The 14,464-nt window shown below is 34.5% G+C and overlaps 1 long non-coding RNA gene across 2 annotated transcripts in view; it reads left to right on the top strand.

The window, feature by feature from the left end:
• Window positions 1-12,599, top strand: part of LOC123610742 — a 98,782-nt gene extending 86,183 nt beyond the window's left edge. For both annotated transcript variants that reach the window (XR_006718274.1, XR_006718275.1), the window contains exon 4: window positions 12,401-12,599. This is a non-coding gene — a long non-coding RNA (uncharacterized LOC123610742). The remainder of the gene's footprint in view (window positions 1-12,400) is intronic.
• The last annotated feature ends 1,865 nt before the right edge of the window (window positions 12,600-14,464 follow it).

Below are 14,464 nucleotides of genomic sequence, written 5' to 3' on the forward strand. Positions count from 1 at the left end.
ATCTTCACAAAGAGACCACCGTGGGGAAGGAACATTTGGTGCAGGGCTGTATACTTTTCTGCATAAAGAGCTACAAATCATCATGATGAAGGACATTCTGGAAAATTACAGACTTTATCTCATGTTTTCAGTATGTGCAAGGTTGTATGACTTTAATCTTATGAGAACCAGGGAGGTTTTTTTGTTTTTCTTATCTTTATGTTTGGAATCTCTGTTTTGGTTATTTTTTTAACTAAAGAAGATGCACAATCAATATGTTCTCAGGACAGAAATAGAGCCCATGACTTGAGGTTTTGTGGAGTCATTTTGACCTTTGTAAATGGTAAAGTATAGCTTCCCTGGGAGCCTAGGAGCAGGGCTCACAAGTGTTAAAGTTGAAAATTCCCTTTGTCAACAGGGAAATCAATATTTCTCCAATTCATTGATTGGTACCTAAAATTAAAATCCATAACTAACTCTTAAAATGATTCAGCCAATGGCGAGGATGTGGAGAAACGGGAACCGTCTTGCACTGTTGGTGGAAATGCAAACTGGTGCAGCTACTCTGGAAAACAGTGTGGAGTTTTCTCAAAAAATTAAAAATAGAACTACCCTACAATCCAGCAATAGCACTACTGGGAATTTATCCAAAGGATACAGGAGTGCTGATTCATAGGGGCACTTGTACCCCAAAGTTTATAGCAGCACTTTCAACAATAGCCAAATTATAGAAAGAGCCTAAATGTCCATCAACTGACGGATGGATAAAGAAGATGTGGTTTATATATACAATGGAATACTAGTTGGCAATGAGAAAGAATGAAATACTGCCATTTGCAGTAACATGGATGGAACTGGAGGGTATTATACTAAGTGAACTAAGTCAGAGAAAGACAGATATCATATGTTTTCACTCATGTGGAACTTGAGAAATTTAACAGAAGACCATGGGTGAAGGGAAGGGGAAAAATACAAACAGAGAGGGAGGGACGCAAAGCATATGAGACTTTTAAATACAGAGAACAAACTGAGGGTAGATGAGGGGGTGGGGGAGAGGCTAAAATGGATGATGGGCATTGAGGAGGACATTTGTTGTGATGAGCACTGGGTATTGTGTGTAAGCGATGAGTTACAGGAATCTACCCGCAAAACCAAGAGCACACTGTATACACTGTATGTTAGCCAACTTGATAGTAAATTATATTAAAAAATAAATAAATAAAATGTTTCAGCCAAAAAAGTATGTGTGTATGTGTATATATGTTATATACGTGCATTGAGGAGTGTATCCACATATGTATGAGAGAGAAAGAGAGAGGTAATGAGAAAAAGAGAGAGAAAATGTATCAAAATATTAACAATTTGTAAATATATTTGAGCTTATGTGGGTTCTCATTTTTCTATTTTTCAATTTTCCCCAAGTTTTGAAATTTCCAAAGTAAATAGTTGAAGTAAAACACAATCAAAGACTTACCAAATTTACATTAATGAGTCTGCCCACTGAAATTTTAATAACCCAGGAAATTTTAATAACCCAGGGAAGTGATGTGGATACATATTTTGTAAAGCATTAAAGTTGAAGCATGAAATTACTAAATATATTGCAGATGAGAAAAAAAGCACTGTGAGATAAAAATATCGACTTTATGGATTGTCAAAAAAAATCCACCTAATTGAAGCAATTTTTATATCAGGAATTCTGATTATTTCCTTATTTGGGGAGTACAAAATAATGAATGGCTATGAGCAAGGCTCACAGTCTATTCCTTCTTGATCATTTACTAACTACATAACTTTTTTAAAACTCAGTGTCCTCATATATAAAAATAGGGAAAATAAAAGTACTTGCCTGGAGGATGTTGTAAAGATTAAATGAGATAATGAGCTAAAGTATTTAACAGCTTAGTACAAAATAAGAAATTGAGAAATGTTAGCATCTATAATTCCTATTATTTTATTTTTTTAATGTTTATTTATTCTGAGAGAGAGAGAGAGAGAGAAAGAGAGAGAGTAGGAGTGTACACACTGTCTCCTGTGTGAGTGGAAGAGGGAAAGAGAGGGAGGGAGACAGAGAATCCCAAGCAGGCTCTGCTGTCAGCTCAGAGCCCAATATGGGGCTCAAACTCAAAAACTGTGAGATCATGACCTGAGCTGAAATCAAGAGTCAGATGCTTAACCAACTGAGACACTCGGGTGCCCCTATAATTCTTATTCTTTTAGGAGGAACTGAAGAAGATACATTCATAAAATTGTGAGTGACTAAATTTACTATACCAAAAAAATCCTATTTTTTATCCTACCACATTGCATTTCCCAGTTATTATGGAAAACTATTTATTTTTAGATTTCAGGTTGTTCCAACTTTTCTTTTTTTAAGTTTTTAATTCCAGTTAGCTAACATACAATATTATATTAGTGTTGGGTGTGCAATATAGTAATTCAACACTTCATATATCACCCTGTGCTCATCACAACAAATACACTCCTTAATCCCCATCATGTATTAAATACATCTCCCCACTGACCTCCCCTAGGGTAATCATCAGTTCTCTATAATTAAGCGTCTGTTTCTTGATTTCTCTCTCTCTTATTTTTTCCTTTGCTTGTTTGTTTTGTTTCTTAAATTCCACATGACTGAAATCATATGTATTTGTCTTTGACTGACTGTTTCACTTAGCATTATACTCTAGCTCTTTCCACATCATTGCAAATGGTTAGATTTCATTCTTTTTATGGCTGAATAATATTCCACTGTGTGTGTATGTATATATACATCTGTATCACATCTTCTTTATCCATTCATCAATCAATGGACACATGGGCTGCTTCCGTATCTTGGCTGTTGTAAATAATGCTGCTATAAACATGGGGTGCATGTATCCCTTTGAATTAGTTTTCTTGTATTCTTTGGATAAATACTCAGTAGTGTGATTGCTGGATCATAAGGTGGTTCTATTTTTAACTTTTTAAGGAACCTCTATACTGTTTTCCACAGTAGCTGCACCAGTTTGCATTCCCAAAAACAATGCAAGGAGGTTCCTTTTTCTTCACATCCTTACCAACATCTGTTATTTCTTGTGTTGTTGATTTTAGCCATTCTGACAGGTGTGAGATGATATCTCAATGTGGTTTTGATTTGCATTTCCCTGATGATAAGTGATAATGATTATCTTTTCATGTGTCTGTTGACTATCTGGATATCTTCTTTGGAAAAATGCTTGTTCATGTGTTTCTGCCCATTTTTAATTGAATTATTTGTTTTTCGGGTATTGAGTTGTATTAGTTCTTTGGATAATAACCCTTTATTGGATATATCATTTGCAAATATCTTCTCCCATTCTGTAGTACGCCTTTTAGTTTTGTTGATTGTTTCCTTTGCTGTACAGAAGCGTTTTATTTTGATGTAGTCCCAATAGTTTATTTTTGCTTTTGTTTCCCTTCCCTCAGGAGACATATCTAGAAAGAAGTTGCTACGACCAATATCAAAGAAGTTATTTTTATGGTTTCAGGCCTTACATTTAGCTCTTTAATCCATTTTTAATGTATTTTTATGTGTGGTGTAAGAAAGTGGTCTAGTCTTCCCAACACTTTGTCAAAGATTAATTGGCCATATAATCCTGGGTTCATTTCTGGATTGTCTATTCTGTTCTATGTTCTGATCTATGTGTGCCAATGCCATTTTGTTTTGATTACTACAGGTTTGTAATATAACTTGATGTCTAGACTTGTGATGCCTCCAGCTTTGCCATTTTTTTTCAAGGTTGTTCTGTTTATTCGGGGTCTTTTGTGGTTCCACACAGATTTTAAGATTGTTTGTTCTTGCTCTGTAAAAAAATGCTGTTGGTATTTGACAGGGATTTCATTGAATTCGTGGATTGCTTTGGGTAGTATGGAGATTTTAACAATATTGGTTCTTCCAATCCATGAGCACGGAAGATCTTTTTCATTTCTTTGTGTCATCTTCAACTTATTTTAAGTGTTTTATAGTTTTTAGAATACAGGTCTTTCACCTCTTTGGTTAGGTTTATTCCTAGGCATCTTATTATTTTGGGTACAAGTATAAATGGGATTGTGTTCTTAATTTCTCTTTCAGCCACTTCATTATTGATGTATAGACATACAACAGATTTCTGGACATTGATTTTGTATCCTGCAACTGTACTGAATTCATTTAGCAGTTGTTTTGTGTGTGTGTGTGTGTGTGTGTGTGTGTGTGTGTGTGTGTGTACGTGAAGTCTTTAGAGTTTTCTATGCATAGTATCATGTCATCTGGAAATAGTGAAAGTTTGACTTCTTCCTTACCAAATTGAATACTTTTTTTTTTGTCTAATTGCTATGGCTAGGCCTACCAGTACTATGGTGAATAAAAGTGGTGAGAGTGGACATCCTTGTCTTGTTCCCAACCTTAAGAGGAAAGCTCTCAGTTTTTCCCCATTAAGGATGATATTAGCTGTGAGTTTTTCATGTATGGCCTTTATTATGTTGAGGTATGTTCCCTCTAACCCTACTTTGTTGAGTTTTATCATGAATGAATGTTGTACTTTGTCAAATGCTTTTTCTGCATCCATTAAAATGATCATATGGTTCTTTTCCCTCCTCTTATGGATGTGATGTATCACATTGATTTGTGAATTTTGAACCATGCTTGCATCCCAGGAATGAATCCCACTTGATCATGGTGAATAATTATTTCAATGTATTGTTGAATTCAGTTTGCTAGTGTTTTGTTGAGAATTTGTTGAGGATAAGGTTTTCAAAACACAAAAGACCAAGTTTTATCAATTTAAGCCTAGAGAATATTTTTTTTCTCCAAATTCAGACAAGTTTTCTGACTGATTTAGAGGCAAAAAAAAAATCTCACATATCTAGGTTTGCAATGCTACAAGAAAAATTTAGGAAGTTAAAAGAATCTTTTGAAACAAGGCTGGCCTGTCTAATGATCCAGACTACAGCAAATTGATTGTTTTCTTATTTCTTTTAAATGAGCCCATGTTTGATCATTTGACATTTACTATTTGATTATTTAATAACTTGCAACTTATTGCACTCAGTAATTGCCAGCCTGCTGAGTCTGACAAGTGAAATTCTAATATGAAAAAGAGATTAATAACTGTGATTTAGACATGATAGCCTTTGAATTTAGATCACAAGTCTTACATCAGGGACCTCTGTTGAAAATATAATTTGGATTTCATTAATGTAATAAAACTATTGTAAATGTCCATTAAAATATTTTATCATTCTTTTCCCAATATCAAATTGTCAAAGGTGATCTTATGATTTTAGTGGGAAGTTTAGAACTCTATGTTATATGTGTGGCTCTTACCTTATATGTACCTTATATCCTGAACTGTCCAGCACAGACCCACATAATATAATGTAATCATGGATAGCACCTATGCAATGTGCTCCTTTTAAAGAGTTTGTGTTACCCAGTCAATAGTCCGTAACCTGCCCTTCATTGATGAAGAGTTTGTTCTTTGTGACATCTCAAAGAAGCAAAAATAATTCAAGGTACTACTCAATACCTTAACACACTTAGATAAAATGTACGCTATTTTTAAATACATGCTTTAAAACTTAATTTCAAAAATATACCTGAGGGAATATAATTGCTTAAAACTTTGCAGTTCTTATAGAACTTCATATCTACTCATATCTATTATGGATCCCCTTAGCAATCCTTTGAGGTGCCACAGGTAATTTTAGAGATTGGAGTTGTTAAGAGGTTAGTGAAGAATTGGGAGAGAAGAAACAAATCTTCCTTACAGAAGGGTTCCAAATAATATAAATAGATAGCTCTCCCTCCAGGAGGTAGAGCTTAACTCCCAACCTCTTCCTTTAAGTATGGGCTGGGCTTAGTATAGAATATTAAAAGGGGAGGGGCGCCTGGGTGGCTCAGTCGGTTCAACGTCTACTTCCACTGGGGTCATGATCTCAAGGTTCATGAGTTCGAGCCCCGCGTCAGGCTCTGTGCTGACAGCTTGGAGCCTGGAGCGTTCTTCAGATTCTGTGTCCGCCTCTCTCTCTGCCCCACCCCTGCTTGTGCTCGGTCTCTCTCTGTCTTTCAAAAGTGAATAAACATAAAAAAAAAATTAATTGAAAGGGGAAAATAGTAACTTCACAGTGGAGAAACCTGGCAATACCTTAACTAAGTGGTCAAGATTTATATCCCCAGTAATGTCATAAGCATATCATGCACCCTGTGATATGATGGGAGGTGATAGGTACTTTACATTATTCCAAATTATGCAAAATGAAGTTTCATTTTTTTCAAAAAAGTACTCGCATATTGATACCCATGCTAGGACTGAAGTGAGTTACTGCTGAATGTGTTCCCCACTCCATTTCAAATCAATCATTTCTTAATGTACAGGAAGAAAATTTTATGCAGATATATAAAAAGAATGCTGACAGTGGTGCATATTTTAATTTGCATTCAATTTAATAAAATTACAATTTAAATTCTTATTAAATCTTCAAAGAGAAATCCTATCTAATAAATGTACATATAAATCTAGCATTTTTGTTAAAATAAAAAACATGGAGTTCTCCCTTTGTTCTTTGATCAGCGCCCAATTGACTTATAAGTTTGGCAGATTAATTTCCCCTAAACATTTGGCAGCATTTATAAGCCTGATTAATTCAATTTCCTTAGACATTTTAAATTAGAATTACAAATTTTAACACATCCAAGTCTCTCAAGCATTTCACACACCTAACAAGAGAGATTTACAAATCTAATAAACAATCTCTTAAACACTTAACTACTACTTACAAACCTTAAAAGTCTAAATTTCTAGAGTTTTAAAGTATTAAATATTTAAGTAATAAAATATTGTATACAAACAACTACTCTTTTCTTGCAGTTATCAAGTTAAAATCATAAGTACAAAAAGTATATCTCTTAATTATTTCATCTTAAAACCAAAATTATAACATCAAATACGTAATCTTTAAAAATACAAATTAAAAACCATAAGTGTATGGGTGCCTGGTTGGCTTAGCCAGTAGCATGTAACTCGATCTCAGGATCATGAGTTCAAGCTCCACATTGGGTGTAGAGCCTACTTAAAATTAAAAAATAAATAAATAAATAAAACCCATAAGTTCAATATCAATCCATTTTCTTAAACATTCAAATTAAAATGACAAATTCAACATGACAGATTCTTTAATGTCAAATTACCTTCAACATTTACAAACTTAATGAACAAACACACCCAAGTTACATGAGGATTATAAAACTATTCCTAAACTTAGCATAAATGTATTATATGCCTTACTGCCATATTTTCTCTATACATTGTAAACATTTACATATTTTCAAACACAATATGTAAACATTTGCACTGACATAAATGACCTGGGGAGTCATTTGCCGACTACAGGGAAAGAAGGTCATCCAGGCCAGATGAAAGGTGTTGGTAAGTAAAGACACTAGTTTATGGGCATTTGGGTGCATCTTCCAAGATGATTTAGCAGCACCTTTCTTTTAAAAATGGAGCTTTACAAGTTCTCTCCTTTTCTTGCAGACACTGTACATGATTTTTAATTGTCTGAATAGAATTGCGATTTGGTAGTCCGATGCACGCTGCAAATAATCTGCTTACTATCTTGTTGGTTTCTGAATCCTCTTTATGTTTTACTTCTTATCTGTCAGACTCATTATCATTTAAGATCGTTTTATTGATGCATTGCTACATCTCATTATATGATACCTATTTAGCTCTTTTTCATGGACGGATGCCCATAAAATTATCTATTCCGCTCTCCAATTTGTCATTAAATTCTTTGTTCCATTCATTAATACATAATTATTTCAGGGAATTTTTCAACTCAGTAACTTCACAGTCGCCATCATTTGCAATTAACCTCTGACTACTGTAAAATGCCAGGGGTGGGAGAAACATAGAAAATTTAAGTCAAGCTCATATTTCTGTTGAAGTGCCAACTCAACACTTATGTTCACTCTCCCATGGGATATCTTCTCTTCTTCCCCATATCTTGTAGAAACCTAAAGGGGAAGAATTGCATTAAAATCACATGAGTGTTGCAACATTTCTAATATCAGCATCCTCATTTCTTATTCGAGCGCATCAATAGGTTTGTGACTTCAATTCTGATGATTGTGGATGAATCATCTCACTGATAGAATTTTATTTAACTTAGATAATAAGGCAAAGATTAATAATTGAGAGATGTTGTTATGAAACTTTAAAGATATTGAGAAAGAGTATGAAAAACTATAAAAGGGAATATACTGCAAAAGAGTCAAAGTTAGTTTAATTCTGTTATTAGCACTTTCCCTAAAAGTTTCAAATACCTAGAGCTCTTTTAGTTAACATTTCTATTTCCAATGTCACTAGAATTTTCCATTTTAATATCCAGATTCACTATGTTTGCTTGCTTTATGATTTCCACAAAGGTAGAGACGTGGGATTAAATTTTGGCTTTTTTTCTTTACTTCACTTTTCTGTTAGTTTTCTCATCCTAAACAAGGGGATAAAAACTGGCTTGAAATGAGTTAATATTTGCAAAGCTACCCAGTACAGTTGCTGGTACATAGTAGGTGTTCCAAAAATGGTTGTACATTTTTTCAAGCCATTGTTTTTCAGCTTAGATTCACCTGTGGTGTTAATTATATAGAAAATCTTGCATATCCCAATGCAACCTTTTTATTTATTTGGTTTTTAAACACTTTATTATTTTCTTTTTCTTTTTTTCTTTTTTCTTTTTTCTTTCTTTTAGGGAGAAAAAGCACACACACTCATGCGTGCAAGTTGGGGCAGGACAGAGGGATAGGGAAGGAGAGAATCCTAAGCAAGGCTCCATGCTCAGTGCAGAGCCTAATGCGGGGCTCAATCTCACAACTATGAGATCATGACCTGAACTGGAATCAAGAGTCGGTCACTCAACAACTGAGCCACCCAGGTGCTCCCCAATTCAACCTTTTTAAACAAAGAAAAATAATGTTGTGCACCTTTTTTGAGGAGGTTTGTTTTGTTTTCATCTATCCTGCAATGAAAGCAGTTATTTTGCATCTAGATCTCTCAGGCAGAGTGGTAAATATTTTTGTGATGTAGCTAATATTACAATTGTTTAATAAAGAATGGTATGCTGGGGTGCCTGGGTGGCTCAGTCGGTTAAGCATCCAACTCTTGATTTCAGCTCAGGTCATGATCCCACGGTTTCATGAGTTGGTGCCCAGCATGGCTCTGCACTGACAGCATGAAGCCTGCTTCAGATTCTCCCTCTTTCACTGCCCACTCATAGTGTCTCTGTCTCTCTCAAAATAAATAAACAATTGTTAAATAAATTAATTACTTAATAATAAACTAAAAAATAAAGAATGGTATGCTACCATCACTTGCCATATTTGTCAGTTTTTTTATGAGAAATTGATTAACTCTCCAAATAGAAGAGGGTCACTAACATACTAAAAGAGAGAGAAAGAGAGAGAGAAAGACCATTGCCTTTATTATGGAACTGTAGGTTATTAAATTACAGGTATTTGACATCTGAAAAAACCTTTTCAACTTAACATATTTCACTAAAGAGAAAATTGGAAATCAGGGTACAACTCTCGGTTTATATGGCAAGTCAGCCAGTGAACCCAACTCTCCTGAATCCAATCTGACTGTATATCCATTATGCCATGCAGCCTAGATAAACTGCTTACTTCATACATAATTTCCTCAACCAAAATTCTTCTGAGCAATGATTAACTAGCCGTCTTTATAACTCCAGTTCTTATTAAAACCAAATTTTATCTTTCTGGTGTCCATTACTTAAGTAGGTGGCTCTAGCCTCAAATATAATTTCAGATTTATCCTTATCTGATGTGGTAGTGAAAACATTAAACTCTGACTTATTTGAAAAGATTATGAAACAAAGACACAAATGCAAAATGCTAAATGAGTTGAAAAAGCCATCTTATTTTCTCACTTTTATTTTTTTTAATGTCTCAGGAGTCATTCTTTAGCTATGAGCAGTGAATGGTATTTCAGCATCATTTGGTCTGAATATTCTAGCACCAGTTCTGCCATTACAATAACCGCATAAATCAGTACATGCATGTCTGTTCACATTCTGCATCATTCTCCAAAAAGGATTCCAGATACCATAATGTTTTCAATTCACAATGCATAAATTTAAGCAATTATTAACTCTTTTTAAAGAAAAACAAGCCATCATAGACATTTTTAGACTCCAGAGTTTTGCAGATTCTCGTTTGAGAAACACTACCAATTGTCTCATCTTTTTGACACTTGACTCTAACATACCAAATTAAGGACTGCTAGGTTTAAACACCATGTCAACAGCAGCAAGTAACTGCTAAAACACCTGACCACACAAAGAAGTTTTTAAGCATGGCCTGGGAATATTTAGCTTGTTAGTACAAATTTGTATGTTTGTATAAAAACCAGACCTATGCTAATTGTCCTTTAGAACAACACTGCTTTGCAATACATGACAGCAATCCATGATTTTTTCATAAGACTCATCCTGACTGATCTCAGAGAGTTATGCTTTGCACTCTTCCTCTAAGAAGACGAAATATAGTCATCAACGAATATAAGTTGTGTCATTAATTTTATTATGATATTGCATAAGCAAGATGCATATAGTTCCTTGAAATCAGTCACTTGTGTGTACACATTATTTCACAGGCTTTACTTGATCATTTATCCCTAAATCATCTTCCTCAAGTGACTTAACTTTCCTAAATTGTTTACTCTTTAAAACAACAACAACAACAACAAAGTAAAGAACAAAGACTCTGGAGCCAGATAATCTGGATGTGAATCTCATCTCTGCTCCTACCAGCTGGGTTACCTTGACCAAGATACCAATTTCCTTTTGCCTCATGTTTCTCAATTGCAAAATGGGGAAAAAATAAGAACCACCATGTGAAATTAAGTGAGTTAACATGTGTAAGTGAGTTAACATGTGTAAGGTGCTGAGAAAAATCACAACCACATTAGAAGGGCTATACAAATGTTGGTTGTTATTAACCACCTCTAAGAATTCTTGAGAGAATAGGATAGTGTGTATAATACCAGTAGCATGGGGCCCGGCTTATGATTAAGGCCCAGTGACTAGTATGAATAGTAAGTACTATTTCTGCTGATGACCCAAAATATTGAATTAGAGAGGCACCTGGGTGGCTCAATCCGTTGAGCATCCAACTCTTGATTTCGGCTCAGGTCATGATCTCATGGTCATGTTTGAGCCTCTCATTGGGCTCCATGCTCAGCACGCTTAAGATTCTCTCTCTCTCTCTCTCTCTCTCTCTCTCTCTCTCTCTCTCTCTCTCTCTTTCTCTCCCTCCTTCAGCCCCTCCCCAACTTTCTCACACACATGTGTGCTTTCCCTCTCTCTCAAAAAAAAAATACTAATATTAAAAATAAATAAATAAAATATTGAATTAGATATTAGCCATAAAGGATTAAAGGGATTTAAGTAGTTTGTAAAACTCAAAAATTATTGTAAATATTATCTACTCAGAGGCAGCTGTAGTGAAAAGGCACAAGCACATATTATGCACAAACATAGAGTGGGCACAAACAGATGTGAGCTTGCCTTTTAGTAATTGGGTAACTCTGACCAAGCTATTTAACTTCTCTGTTGATAGCTTGAAGTTAAAAATATTAATCCAAAGAGATTCTTGTGAAATTGTAATGAGATAATATATATGAAACATATATATGAAATATATACTCCACCGATGTTGTATCCTACTCTTTTCCTTCAAAAACATTGGTTTGATTGTTGGGACTAATTTCCCCACAATACAAAACATATCTTTGGACTTTAGCAAATTTATAGCAAGTTCAGTTTATAGGAAAAAAGGTACTAAGTTCAACTAAGTGGTTCCTGTGTTCTCATAGTTTTCAACTATCATCTTTACATTTCCTGTTATTTTCCAGATTAAGTAGGTAAAAGTGTTGTAGATCAAAAGCCTTTTATGTAGTGAGCATTCATCATTTTTAAAAGTTCCTTAAAATGAAGTTAACACTTTGATGAAGTTTTTCATGCATTTTTCTAACAGTTCAGGGAAATGCAGTAGAAGTAAGATATGGGTTAATAACATTGTACCAAAAGGAGAGATGGGGGGAAAGAAACACTAGCCAGTGTGATGAGAAAGTGATTTATAGTAGTAATGAATTGAAACCCTTCCAAAAGAAGTATTTACCAGAAGAGTGCTTTAAAATGTCACCTATATTGCTAAATTATAAATACTTTTAAAATAAAATGGGAAAGAGAAACTGTTGTGAATCATTGATTTCATCCACTTTGGGACAATGACATTGCTAGGGAATGACAGATGGCCTACTGGCCTCTGAATGCTGCTTTCTCCCAGTGCTGCTTCATCTAAGACCTCTGACTGTTTACCTGTCATTCTCTTTCATCCCAGAGCCATTAACAAAAAGGGGCCTTACCTGTTCAATACGTATGCTAATTAATGGTCACAGCTGCAGCCTGGACATCCTCCTAAAGAATGCAGAGGGACCTGGAACCTAACCGAGCTTCAGGGAAGGTATTTACAGTCCATCTACCCTTTTGTCTGATTGCCTAATGTGTTCCAGCCACAGTGCTAGACATTATTATATCATGTCGCCCAGGATAGAACATTCTTTGTATCTTTATTCAAATTAATTATCTGAAAGAACTCTAAATCATTTAAATTTAAAAGTAGATCTACCTACCTTAAATTTTTGGACTATGTAAATGATCTTGGCATCAAAATTTAATCATTTAAAATTTTATCTGTTCTCCACTATATATCCGTTACACATTTATTTTAGAATATCCTGTCATAGAAACGGTTTGTTCATCTAAAAGAGATCTTCAAAGTGGTTTTGATTTTGTTCATGAAATTAACAAGAGTTTTGTCTAAACTCGTTCATAATAGTTTGTCTGCACTCGTTCATAATATTGGTGGATGTTTGCTGTCATTATTTCAATTAAGCAAAGGACTTGCGTCATGCCTTTAGATTTTTCTGAGTTCTTATTTCTGTAACGAATAATATTGAATACTCTCTAAGGTGAAATTTAATCAGAATTGCTAGGTGCATAGCTCTGTTAGAGGGCTCCTTACTAAGATTACAATGCTGCTAAAATTGGTGAAGCCTACAAAGCATTTATCAAATAAGGAAAATTTAACAAATTCTCTGAAATTTAATTAAGCTGAACTTTCAGCTTTTAGAATATCCCATTATAGTAATAGTTTTCTTCAAACTTTTCTTAAATAGGAAATTATTTCACTTTTTTATGTTTATTAAATCAATATAATATTGTTGATATAAAATTACAAATACTATAAGGATGTACAAATAAAATGCAAAAGTTTCCTATAATCCACCCCTAAAGAAGTAGCCATTGTTAATCAATCTTATTGGCCCAATATTGAGGTTATTTTTTTTAAATTGTTTTTATTTATTTTTGAGAGAGAGAGAAACAGAGCGTGAGTAGGGGAGGGGCAGAGAGAGGGAGACACAGAATCCAAAGCAAGCTCCAGGCTCTAAGCTGTCGGCACAGAGCCCAACATGGAGCTCAAACCCACAAACCGTGAGGTCATGACCTGAGCCGAAATCAGATGCTCAACCCACTGAGCCACTCAGGCTCCCCAAGTTATTTATTTTTATTAATTTAATCCCTCAATTTAGCATGTAAACTATGTGTGGATCACTTTTTGTAATTCTCTCACTTTAAATAACTTCTTCAATTTACAGATCACATATCAATTCAAACTTGTCAGACAGGAAAGCTTATTCAGTTTAATTTGACAGTAAAAAATAAAAGCCATTTTAAATTTCTTAATGGATATCACGATCCCATGATAATATTCGCTTTTTGAGCTTATGAATTCACATCTGTCCTATAAAGACTTTATCTTAACTCAGTAATACCCAATACAGCATATAGAACCCTTTGAAATCTGATGGCATCAATTTTCCAGCCTCATTTCTTATTACCCCCTTTTTCCTGCCTCCCTGAACACACACATGCATACTCTCATAGAAGCAGCAAATTTGCTTTATCCATTCTTCACATTCTTTCATACCTCTACACAAGTCATTTCTTCCATTCTGTCTTCTCACATCATCCTGAAATTCTTAGGTACCTCTTGCCGGTAATTTTTGCTATTCTCAACCAACTTTGTGATGCATATTTATGCAACTTGTTTATTATACTTACTTCAGTATATTATAATCGGGTTAAATGTATGTCTCTCCAACATTGTAAGCCTGGATTAAATTATGTTCTCAATAATGAGTTGATAAATTGAGTGAGTGCATAGATTGATCAATGGATGGATGGTGGGTACATGGTTGGATGAATTCATAGATGGATTAAAAATGGATGAATGTATGATGAGATGTCTATTTTAATTAGTATAAGTAAGACAGAATGGAATTTCCTGAGACAAAGAAACCCCATGTATTCTGAAGTAAGACCCAAGGTTTTCTCTGAACAA

Source organism: Leopardus geoffroyi, chromosome C2, assembly GCF_018350155.1.
Source record: "Leopardus geoffroyi isolate Oge1 chromosome C2, O.geoffroyi_Oge1_pat1.0, whole genome shotgun sequence".
In the NCBI taxonomy this organism is placed as follows: domain Eukaryota; kingdom Metazoa; phylum Chordata; class Mammalia; order Carnivora; family Felidae; genus Leopardus; species Leopardus geoffroyi.